The 11,042-nt window shown below is 30.2% G+C and overlaps 1 long non-coding RNA gene across 6 annotated transcripts; it reads right to left on the reverse strand.

Annotated features, from left to right (window-relative positions):
- Positions 1-6,346: 6,346 nt before the first annotated feature.
- On the reverse strand, positions 6,347-10,006 carry LOC108220558 (uncharacterized). 6 transcript variants are annotated; one of them, XR_001806754.2, is made up of 9 exons: positions 9,548-10,000; positions 9,320-9,370; positions 9,124-9,248; positions 8,775-8,837; positions 8,344-8,617; positions 7,766-7,886; positions 7,491-7,683; positions 7,201-7,300; positions 6,347-6,590 (listed from the first exon to the last, which is right to left on the reverse strand). It is a non-coding gene; the product is annotated as an uncharacterized LOC108220558 (long non-coding RNA). The 6 variants fall into 6 exon arrangements; XR_001806758.2 differs by having other exon boundaries at positions 7,491-7,886; positions 9,124-9,257; positions 9,548-10,006; XR_010291796.1 differs by having other exon boundaries at positions 7,491-7,886; positions 9,124-9,257; positions 9,463-10,006.
- Between the last annotated feature and the right edge of the window lie 1,036 nt (positions 10,007-11,042).

Below are 11,042 nucleotides of genomic sequence, written 5' to 3' on the forward strand. Positions count from 1 at the left end.
CGACACATATGAACATTAAAAATACATGTTATCGGAATAACCGACACTAAAAGCGCAACTCGAAAAGTCAGTTTTGTACTGTATTCAATATTATTGAAATACAAAACATATATAGTTTGAATTTTTTTTATAAAAATAATGAATTATGTAGATATTTTTCTGTTCGTACGTCATTTTTAATTTATAAATATTTAATATTTAATATATATTTAAAATTTTATAAATATTTAATATTTAATATATATTTAACATTTACTCCTTCCATGAATAAGTCAAACTACCGCGTCAAGCGGATTTAATATATGACCGAGTACGTCAAGAAAGGAGGCAATCAAGTTGGAGTCGGTGCATGATTCAGCAACCCTAGCCATCAATGTCAAGATGTCTCTTGCATGTTTCTTATCTGATCGTCGAACATAAAATATTTGAATAGAAAATACGTACACCGCAGTTGCTAATTCAATGAAAAAACTCAACAACCAGCTTTTAATACGTTTGAGTTTGTCTTCTCAGCTGCAGGGCTGTATGGTTTAAATTATATCTGATGTCCATGGATTATGGGCCATGGCTAGCAAAAATAGGGGAGCATACATGAGAATTCGAGAGTTCTATACTTCTATGTTCATTATACATTTAGGGTCTGCTTGGGAGTGCTGTTAAAAATTGCTGTGCTGTCAGAAAAAGTGCTGGTAAAATAAGTGCTGTTGTAGAAATCAGATAACTGTTTGGTAATTTTTTGATATTTACTTATTTTGAGTTATAATATAATTAATAATAATGTTTTTGGTGATGTTTTATAATGAAATCTATAATAGCATTCTGCAAAGCTGAAAAGCAGCTTTTTCCAAAAGCATGAGAGGACCTGCTTTTTCTAACAGCAGCTTTTCAGCCAAAAACTGCTGTTCGGAAAAGCTGCTTTTCGATTTACCAAACAGTTTTTCACCTGCTTTTCAGCAAAAAGCTGTTGTTGCTGTCTGCAACAGCAACCCCAAACAGTACCTTAGAAGGGGAAACTGTTGCGAATTGGGTATCGTAGTTATAAAGTTACAAGCTGAACCTAATTATGGTACTCCTCTACATACACAGAAAGACGTTCCATTATCACCTTAGAGCATCTCCAAAAACCTCCTTGTTGGCTCCTAAATATAATATTAAAAATATGGTTCTTAGTAATTTAGGACAAAGTTAGGAGTGTAAACTCCAACAATACTCTCTACATCTCTTCTCTATTTCATATTTTATTCATATATTGGGCTCCACTATAACAAAAGAGAGGGAAAGATGGAGATGAATTGGAGGGAATGATTTTTTTATTGTGAAAAAATAAGTTAGAAGCCATGTGGTGGCTCTTAATTTTGAAGAGAGAGGAGAGAGAAACACGAGGCTCTTAGTGATTTAAGAGCCACTTAAGAGTCTTTTGGAGCAACATTTTTCCTCTCCCTCCTCAAATCTGAAGTTAGGAGCCTAAATAAAGAGTCTCTTGGAGATGGCTCTTACATCATAACGTGTCCAAACCATGTACGGTTTCTTTCTTGATTCTACTGCGATGACACTTTTTCTGATTGAGAGGAAAAGCTAATAAATGCAGAAGTGACTAGACTTGCTAACATGTCAGTGTTATTAAGGTTATCATCGAGTACCGCGAATTGAACTAAAGTTAAACTCTGTTTCTTTTTTTCTATAATTAAGGCTTCATAGTTCATCCTACTCTTTTTTTTGGTAGTTTTCAAAACATAATTTTTAATAAAAATATGCTTTTTTATAAAATATAATTTTAAAACTTATAAAAAATATATTTGTTTAATACTGTTTTATTGAATAAAAATATATAAAAAAGTAAGTTTAGTTCTGATTAAGTGTTTGTATTTGCTTTTAAGAGGATATATACTTGATTTAAAAAAAATTATATAATGATATTCATGTTTATCTCACTTATTATAGTTTAATATAGACGATAGCTAAGGTAACATATGTAATTTTAGAAACTAATTTCAGGCGAAATATTACTGAGTCGTTTTGATATATAATAAATATTTTCAATGACCCCAAAAGAAGGAGCCCAATTAGCATTTAGCGCGACGGGCTCCATTACATCACCGGGCTCGGTCCACAATAACAAAGTATTATGAGTTTACAATACTAGCTTTATGCCCGTGCTTCGCACACGGATATTCTCTGTATTCTATTTAATTTTTTAAAATTTTTATCCATCGCCGATGATGACAAAAAATTATATCAATTAGAGATGAAGGTTCATTGCTGGTTCACAACGTAATATTGCCCGTACTTCGCACACGGTAATTTGATTTTATTTTTCTACGAAAAAAATTAATTGTAATAGTATTATATTTCGGTTAACACAATCTTGTGTTTTTCACTATTTTTTGTGTTAATAGTTTATTTACATTATATTAAAAGTTAATGCCAAGTTTGAATATATAACTATGTATGAGAATGTTATTAAATATTAATTAAAAAAACATGATTAACTTTTCAAATTGTGTGAGGAGAATTTTATTTATATGAGTCGTTATATATAATTTTTTTCATCTTTTAATTATTTGGTGTTGTCTAAGGAAATTCAGAAAATATATCTATATTTTTTACATACGATATATATATATATATATATATATATATATATACTATACTATCTATACTATAGTATAATAAGCCAACATAGGTTTAATTTGTAGTCGTACAAAATTTTGGTTTGGTCATCTCCGTTGTAACTACAAGTCTATCACATGTAAACTTCTCTTGATATTACAACATTAAAGAATTTTATACCATTTAAATTACAAACACTTGAGATGTAGTAGAGGATAAAAACACCACTATTATTCTTTTAAATATAATTTATATACTATATTATAATAAACCGACATTGGTATAATTTGTAGTCATCCAAAAAATATAATCAGTTGGTAAATATAATCGGGTTAAAATCCAATTCATCAATTCTAAAATACTATTAAAATGATATTAAAATTTAAATTATAATTAATGAATTATGAATTTTATATCCGCCCGTGCTTCGCACGGGTTAAAGGCTAGTACTATTAAAGCCGAAATATTAAAAGTTTGGTTGGTCGGTCGGTAAATGGGCTTATATCCAGGTTCATTACACGGGTTTACCATTATTGGGCTTCAGACAATCAGACAAATAAAGCATAAACAAAACAAAAAAAAAATCATAAACTAAATCAGACACATCAAATTAAAAAATAAAATAAATCAGACACGTACTATAGCTAAAGCTGGAGTCAGAACCCTTGCGCATACCTTCGGTTTTCTCAGGCATCGGAATTCCATACCCCTCACGAGGCAGAGGAACGCGGAGGAACCAAACATATTTGAGGCAATTTGGGACAACTACTCATCTCCCGTAATCCATTCCTTCTCTAACTTGAACACACTTATATGTATAGCAGTAATTGGATGTTTATAATTGTAATTTTGCAATTTGATTGTGTTTAAAGTATGTGTGATTAGGAGTGATGGGCTCGTGTCTAATTAGATTAAGAATATTAGTGTTGAACAACTCTCCCGTAAGTAGTTAACATCTTAGGAGTAGAGTGTGATTTATATATTTTAGAAGATGCATATTTGTGTTAATTAATCTCTTGATTGAAAGTTTAATTTTGTATTTATTAAGTCAAATAAAATGGTTCCTGCCTGATTAAAATTTGAGAATATTAGGGATCTCATGATTAGAAATTAAGTGCGAGATCAGGAGAATTACCATAGAGGAAAGATTATAATGACAAACGCAAATAAACATCAATAGATGTCAAATAAATCAGCTTTAAACAAAAAAAACAATTAAGTGTCTTCAGCAATTTAATGGAGAGAAGATTTAATGGTCAAGGTGGAGCACAACAAATAATTTACCCGCGTTCAACATTTTAACAAAGATCAAATCTTTTGACGGTTAAACGCCTAATCTCTTCGAGATATACAATGGCCAAGGAAGCAGTATGAGATCTGCCTTCATATACATTATTATCTATCCAAATGAATTCTTAAGCGAACAGCTTCCAGGGGCAAGTAATATATCTGGGTAACCGTGTTCTAAAACTTTATGATATTGTGTTTGGACAAAGGTTACCTTTTGCATAGTAAATTTATTTGTAACAATATATTTTACAGTTTCATTTGAGCACATCATTTTTTAAATCAAGATGAATTTCTTAGTAGATGTTTCCCTGAGTTGTCGGTCGGTACGCGGGCTTTTATACGGACTTTTATAATTAGCGGGTTTCAAACAAAATTAGTGGTCTTCAAACAAAATATAAACAAATCAATACGGATTTCTATAATTAGCGGGCTTCAAACAAAATTAGTAGGCTTCAAATAAAATATAAACAAATCAAAACATAAAAAATCTACGATCAAAACATAAAACAAATATAAAACCTATTTGACTATACCAAAACTAAAGTCAAACCTTAAAAAATATTATTTGATACTATTAAAGTCAAAACATTAATAATTTGATCGGTCGTTACGCGGGCTTTTATACGGACTTTTATAATTAGCGGGTTTCAAACAAAATTAGTAAGTTTCAAACAAAATATAAACAAATCAAAACATAAAACAAATATATATTTGACTATACCAAAAACTAAAGTCAAACCTTAAAAAATATATATGCATCGATATTTTATACAACATTAAAAGTTTAGTCAGTTGGTACATGGGTTAAAATGCGGGCCTATCTATATACCAATTATTCTTTTTAACTAAAATATGTTATCTTTTTTTATATTTTCTAACTATAAAAACTCCATTATTTACCTTTATAACGAAAACACATTATCTTTTTTATATATTCTAACAAAAAAACGGATCTTCTACCATTAACACGGGCTACATATATTATAATTTTATTCTCACAATAATATTAGTTTACTATATTATTAAAGTCGAAACATTAAACGTTCGGTACTTGGACCAAATTATGGGGCCTAATTATATAATCAATTATCTTTTTAACTAAATCTATTATCTTTTTTTAAATGTTCTAACTAAAAAATCTCAATCTTTAAAAATTAATATTGGACGACATAACAACTGCTCTTTTTAACTTTGGTCAGTCGGTACTTGGGCCATTTTCTAACTAAAAAAATTCCATCATTTAAAATAACATCGAGACATATAGTAATTACTTTTTTAACTAAAACACATTATCTTTTTTATATTTTCTAACTAAAAAATGGATCTTCTACAATTAACAGGAGCTACATGTATAAAAATATGATATTATTATATATAATTTAATAAATAACTTGTGACATTTTTCAACCAAAATACATTAACATTATTTTTAAATACACTAATGGACTCACTCTTAAAGTAATATTTTAAATCTATAATATACAATTATATTGATAAATCCAAATCCGAAACATGAAAAATTTAGTTAGTCAGGGTCAGTCGATTCGATGAGCCGGTTGGTATTCGACCCACGAATCTCCTTAATTTATAACATGTTATAATATATTTTTTATTATCTATTAAACGAATCATATAGGTTAGTGTGATGGGATGGTATTTGGTTTTACGTGTCTTTTTTAACTTAATATGTTACATACCATGTTATTAATTATCAATAACGAAATATTAAAAGATTGATTGATTGATTTATATCTGATTTTATAGATCTCCTTAAATTATAACATGAAAAAAAAAACGAATTTTAACATTCTCAGAACATATATATGTTTAATCTAATTTTTAATTAGCCATTTGACGAAATTAACTATTAGGAATTTATCATCTGTTAAATAAAAAATTTATTTAATCATATTATTCTATCATAATTTTATTCTCACAATAATATTAATTTAAGTTAAAATATATATGATAAAATAGCAAATATTATAACCGCCCGTGCATTGCACGGGTTATAAGCTAGTATATATATGTGTGTATATGTATATAATTATTTAATATGGACAAATTTAAATTTGATTTTTATCATTATCAAATAATTTTTTATATTTAAACTTTCAAACTTTACAAAATAAAAATTGAGTTTATTCACATTTTACTCTCGTTGTTAATTGAAAACCCCACTTGTCATGAGAAATTCAATTTCTTTTTCGTTAAAACTACTATACTTTAAAATCTTGAAAAGAATCATAACTTATAACTTATGTTTTATAAATATTTTTTTATATATAAAAATTTAAATATTTTAATTTTTTATTCAAAAAAATTAAAACTAAAATAATTTGTAAGAGTATCGAAACACTGTGTCAATCCCTGTCCGTCATTCAAAATTAATTGCTCTCTGAGTTACTAACAATTTAAAAATATGAATTTGAAAATTCAAATTAACTTGGCTATTAGATTATACTATCACATTAACAGCTTAATATGAATCGACGGCTTAACATGTATAGACGTATGAGTCTACTACAACACTACAACACTGCTTGATTTCGTTGTTTTGCTTGCCTATTGTCCATAACAAAATTAAAATAAAATAAAATCATACGGTAATATAATGAATTTCCAAAATCTTATATCATCCTTTTCTTCGAGCACCATGGTTTACCCCAACGATGTCTTCATCCTCCTGCCTGCATTATCCAAGTCAACCGGGTTTGTTTAGATTTCTACATATTCACAAAGATTGAGTATGAGGAGAAAAGCCCAAATCCAAGTCCAAGCATGATCTAGATCATGCATAGTTATATGATCCTTGTTAGAGTTCGACCAAGATAAAAAAACTTTAGACAAATCTTTAGCACTAAAGAAATCCAACATAAGTTAAGTAATAGAGCAGAAATCATGGTCAATTTACTTGAGAGCCGAGACTACATGCATTCTCTTGCTCTACTTGCCAACCTTCATTTATAGACTTTTCTAACAGCATATATGTAGAAACATGTGACCGCAAGATCAACATGCCTCTTGTATGAAAAAATGTTAATCTTTTAGGAAAAATGATAAAAGCAAATAAAGATGCCTCCTTGTCCAGACTGCCAAAGTTCTGACCTGTAAAAACCACTTATAAACAGAAAAATATATTTTATCTTTGGACGACAAAGATAAATGTTATCAAAGTTGATACTGACTTATTTAATCTATTCTTAGAGTTTTATGTAGAAATCAAAGACTGCAGCCAATGACCTGCCTAACACAATAGCTTATCCAAAGCAGTATCACAGTATATCCAAGCCTACTTACCGTCTAATGAGAGAAACACCAGCACTTTTTGTTTGTATAGTTTGATGATTCTTGCTACACCACAACACTGTGGCCAGGGTGAAAGGCTTTGATCCAAATTCTGCCATTTGAAAATGTAAGTTACACTGAGATGGGATGGCTGTCACTTGAAAATTTGACGACTTATAAATGAAAATATGAAATTATTCAAGAGATGACCTCAAAGAATAAATAACCATTTTTCTTAATGATATTGTGTTTGATCTAAATTAAGAATACAAAATTCAAAGAATAAAGATCAATAAAACTACCTGCAGAAGCCCATTGAAGCAACCTTGAAAAAGGCAGTTGTACTTGTGTATATTTTTCAACACATCAACCACTTCCTTCTCTTGTCAACTCAAAAAGCACGCCTCTGGCGTCAGAACACTAATTAGGAGAGAACAAACTGAAAACTTGCATCTTTTAATCGTGGCCTTATAAGGCCATAACTGCATGATACAACTGCCTCCACAATGAAAAATAAGCACCAAGTGACCAAGATAAATCAAAGTAAGAACATAATATCTTATGTGAAAAGGAATACCTGAGATCTTTAAACTTAATACAGAGCATAAGAAGTGCGGAGAGCTCAATTTGAAAAAAATGCACAGAAAAGTGGTTATATATCAAAACGAACCAGAAAGGGACAAAATATTTAAACGTCCCTGCACGAAAAAAGATAGAATCCTTATGATCTGGACAACAACTTGAATGGCAGAACTCATGAAGAACAAAATTATAACAATGTCGTTGGAATTAATTATTAAAAACTCCAATCTTTTATAAGTAAATCATACTCCAAATTTTTAGAAGAAGATCAATTGGTCCTAACAACACATACCACACGTAACAATGAAAAACGTTTATTGATTCTTTTTATTTTTAGCTAAAATTTTTATTTGGTTTCTTTGCATAGAAAAATATCAAATGTTCCATACATTGCTATCTATTAACCTGCTATTAGAAAAAACCAAGATTTACAAAAGTAAAACAATATTAGCATAATAATAATAATAAAACATCAGTAAATATTTAAAAAATTGTAAATTAGAAGAACAAAACAATTTCATTAGGATTCAAGTCAGTGCAAAAAATGTGCAAAACGTTGGATTAAGATGTTACCTTCACCACATCTTTTTACAACAACAATCAGTACCAAATCTTCCGCATCAAAACATGGCTTTCTTTTGCTTCGAGGAGGTATGTTCCCACTATCCAATTGTTCAGCAGCTGTGGCACGTGTAGCTGTAACATTTGTCTTGTGGACAATCCTTGAATGAGGCATTTTTCCGAGGGAGCTCTGGTTGAATGTGGATTATGAAATATATAGACAATGGAGCCTCAACTATAGAACCATTTGGCAAAGCGAGTAACTTGGCATACCAGAAGGCAATACCTGAAGAAACAAATGATCACTATATAAGCCACTAATCTTTTTGTAGCAACAATGTCACAGTAGTACGGTGGAACAATAATCAGAATTCATTTATAGCAAAACAACTCCAAAAGCATAAATAAGTAGAGAAACACTTATGGTATTAAAACTATTCTACCTCTCCAACATTCATTGTTAAAATATGAGGCGTGAAATTAGTAGATACATGAAAACCACTCACCTGCAACATCAAAAAAAAGGATTAGTTCCTAATAGTTAAATAGTTACTGATGAGAGAAAGTATTAAATATTAACCTGATAAAGTATGCTCTGTAATGTGAAAAATATTATAAAATAAGATACAAAGAAATCAATCATGATAATTTTGTCAATTTTTGATAACAAAAAACTCAGGTACATATATAAAAAATTAAATCAAAAATATTTAAGTACGATTATGATCACTATTAAACAATATGTGTGAGAATTGAGATATTAAAGTGATGAAGTTAGGAACGATTATGTACCCAACGTTTGCTCTGTTATGGTTGCTTTATTCGGATCCACATTTTCACGAATAGCAGACGGCTCATTAGCAGGACTCTGTCGTGTGCATAAGAAGGATCAGACTGTGAATAACATCTCCGTTGTCCTGACAACACTAAAAATTAGTTATTTAAAATGCTGCTAGCAAAATTAACCGTAATGACCACTTTTGCTCACCAGTTTTAACAGATGAAGGAGAAACAACACCCAAAGGGAGGCGTTTACGACCTGCCACCAGTTAGAACTCAATCTCAATAACAAAAATAAAAATTACCACCACTGTCACACAATGAAACGTGATGGAGAAGATGCGAACTGACATTATTCATGGTTAATGACATGCCAAAACTGATGCAAGCAATCTATGTGCAAGAAGAATCATTATCAAAATATTAATATGAATACCAATGAGAAGAAATTGAGATCACCGGTCTGTCGAAATCTGAAATCGAAGGAGGAGATAGTGATTGAAATTATGGGCTACCATAACTGAGAAACGAATTGAAAAAAGTGGCGGATCACCACAATTCAAAAACAAAGAATAAAAGATGGAAATAAATTTGAATACATCGATAATGTGCAGATGGAGAGTAGTTTGAAAATGAAAGTCGTGCCTACAAACGTGGGATGTAAAACTGACTCAGATGATTTGAAGTTCTAGTTTGAAATTTGAAAAAGAGAGAAGAAAGAGGAATGCTGCTGTGGGAGGTTAACTCCCAGGTCGGATCAGGAAAAGATCCATAGGGCATTAGCAGGAATTTAGAATTAGCAGGAATTAGGGGTGTCGATGGATCGGATAACCCTTGATCCATATCCTGATCCATCTAATTTTATCGGATTCGGATTCGGATCGGATTATACACGGATTTTTTAGAACATGATCCATATTCGGATCCGTAGGATTATCGGATTTTCGGATCGGAGCTCCGCTCCATGTATATTTAGAAAAAAAATTCCAATATTTATATTTAGATTTTTCGGATCGCAGGAAAATTCAAATATGTATTATAAAATAAAATTTAAAAAACGAAGTTATATAAAACACACATCAGTTCAGTACACATATTAACCTATTCTTTGAAAACTTATAACATTACAAGTGTTTAAAGGAAACTTAAAATAAAATAATGGATTTATGGAATGCAATTATGACTTCTGTTGGTGAGCAGTAAACCAGGAACCAAGAAAGCCACTGCCAGTTAATGATCTAATGATGCAGAGTTGCAAACTTGAAGCCCCGGACCGCACCCAAGTGTCTAATTTATTTTATTTACTTTTATATATAATATATTAGTTAAGTATTATATATATAAATATATATAATTATAAACAAAATAAATAAATATATAAATAAAAGTCGGATCGGATTATTTTCGGATCGGATCATATTAAATCCATATCCTATACATATCGGATCGGATTTTTTCCGGATCGGATTTTTTTCGGATCGAATTTTTCCATATCCGCTCCGTCAGCTCTTGGATCGGATCGGATATCCGCTCTATTGACAGCCCTAGCAGGAATTTAGAATATATTGATGATCCATATCTGCTCCGTTAGCTCTGGGATCGGACCGGATATTCGCTCCATTGACAGCTCTAGCAGGAATTTAGAATATATTGATTGATTGAATTGATATTGATTAATATTGATTGATTGATATTGATATCGAGGGTAGCACTCCATAGCATACCCTCTTATATAGAGTTACGTAACACACCATTATAAATATACATATATTATATATTCTATTATATTTTTTATGAAATATAATTGCAAATTTTGATTATTAAACCGAAAACGAAGTTATACAATTTTTTTATTCCAAAGATCATCTAAAATTATGCAATATCTCAACATGATTCTATAACAGAATAATAATCATCCAGAATTATTCTGT

This window comes from Daucus carota, chromosome 5 (genome assembly GCF_001625215.2).
Source record: "Daucus carota subsp. sativus chromosome 5, DH1 v3.0, whole genome shotgun sequence".
NCBI classification, from domain to species: domain Eukaryota; kingdom Viridiplantae; phylum Streptophyta; class Magnoliopsida; order Apiales; family Apiaceae; genus Daucus; species Daucus carota.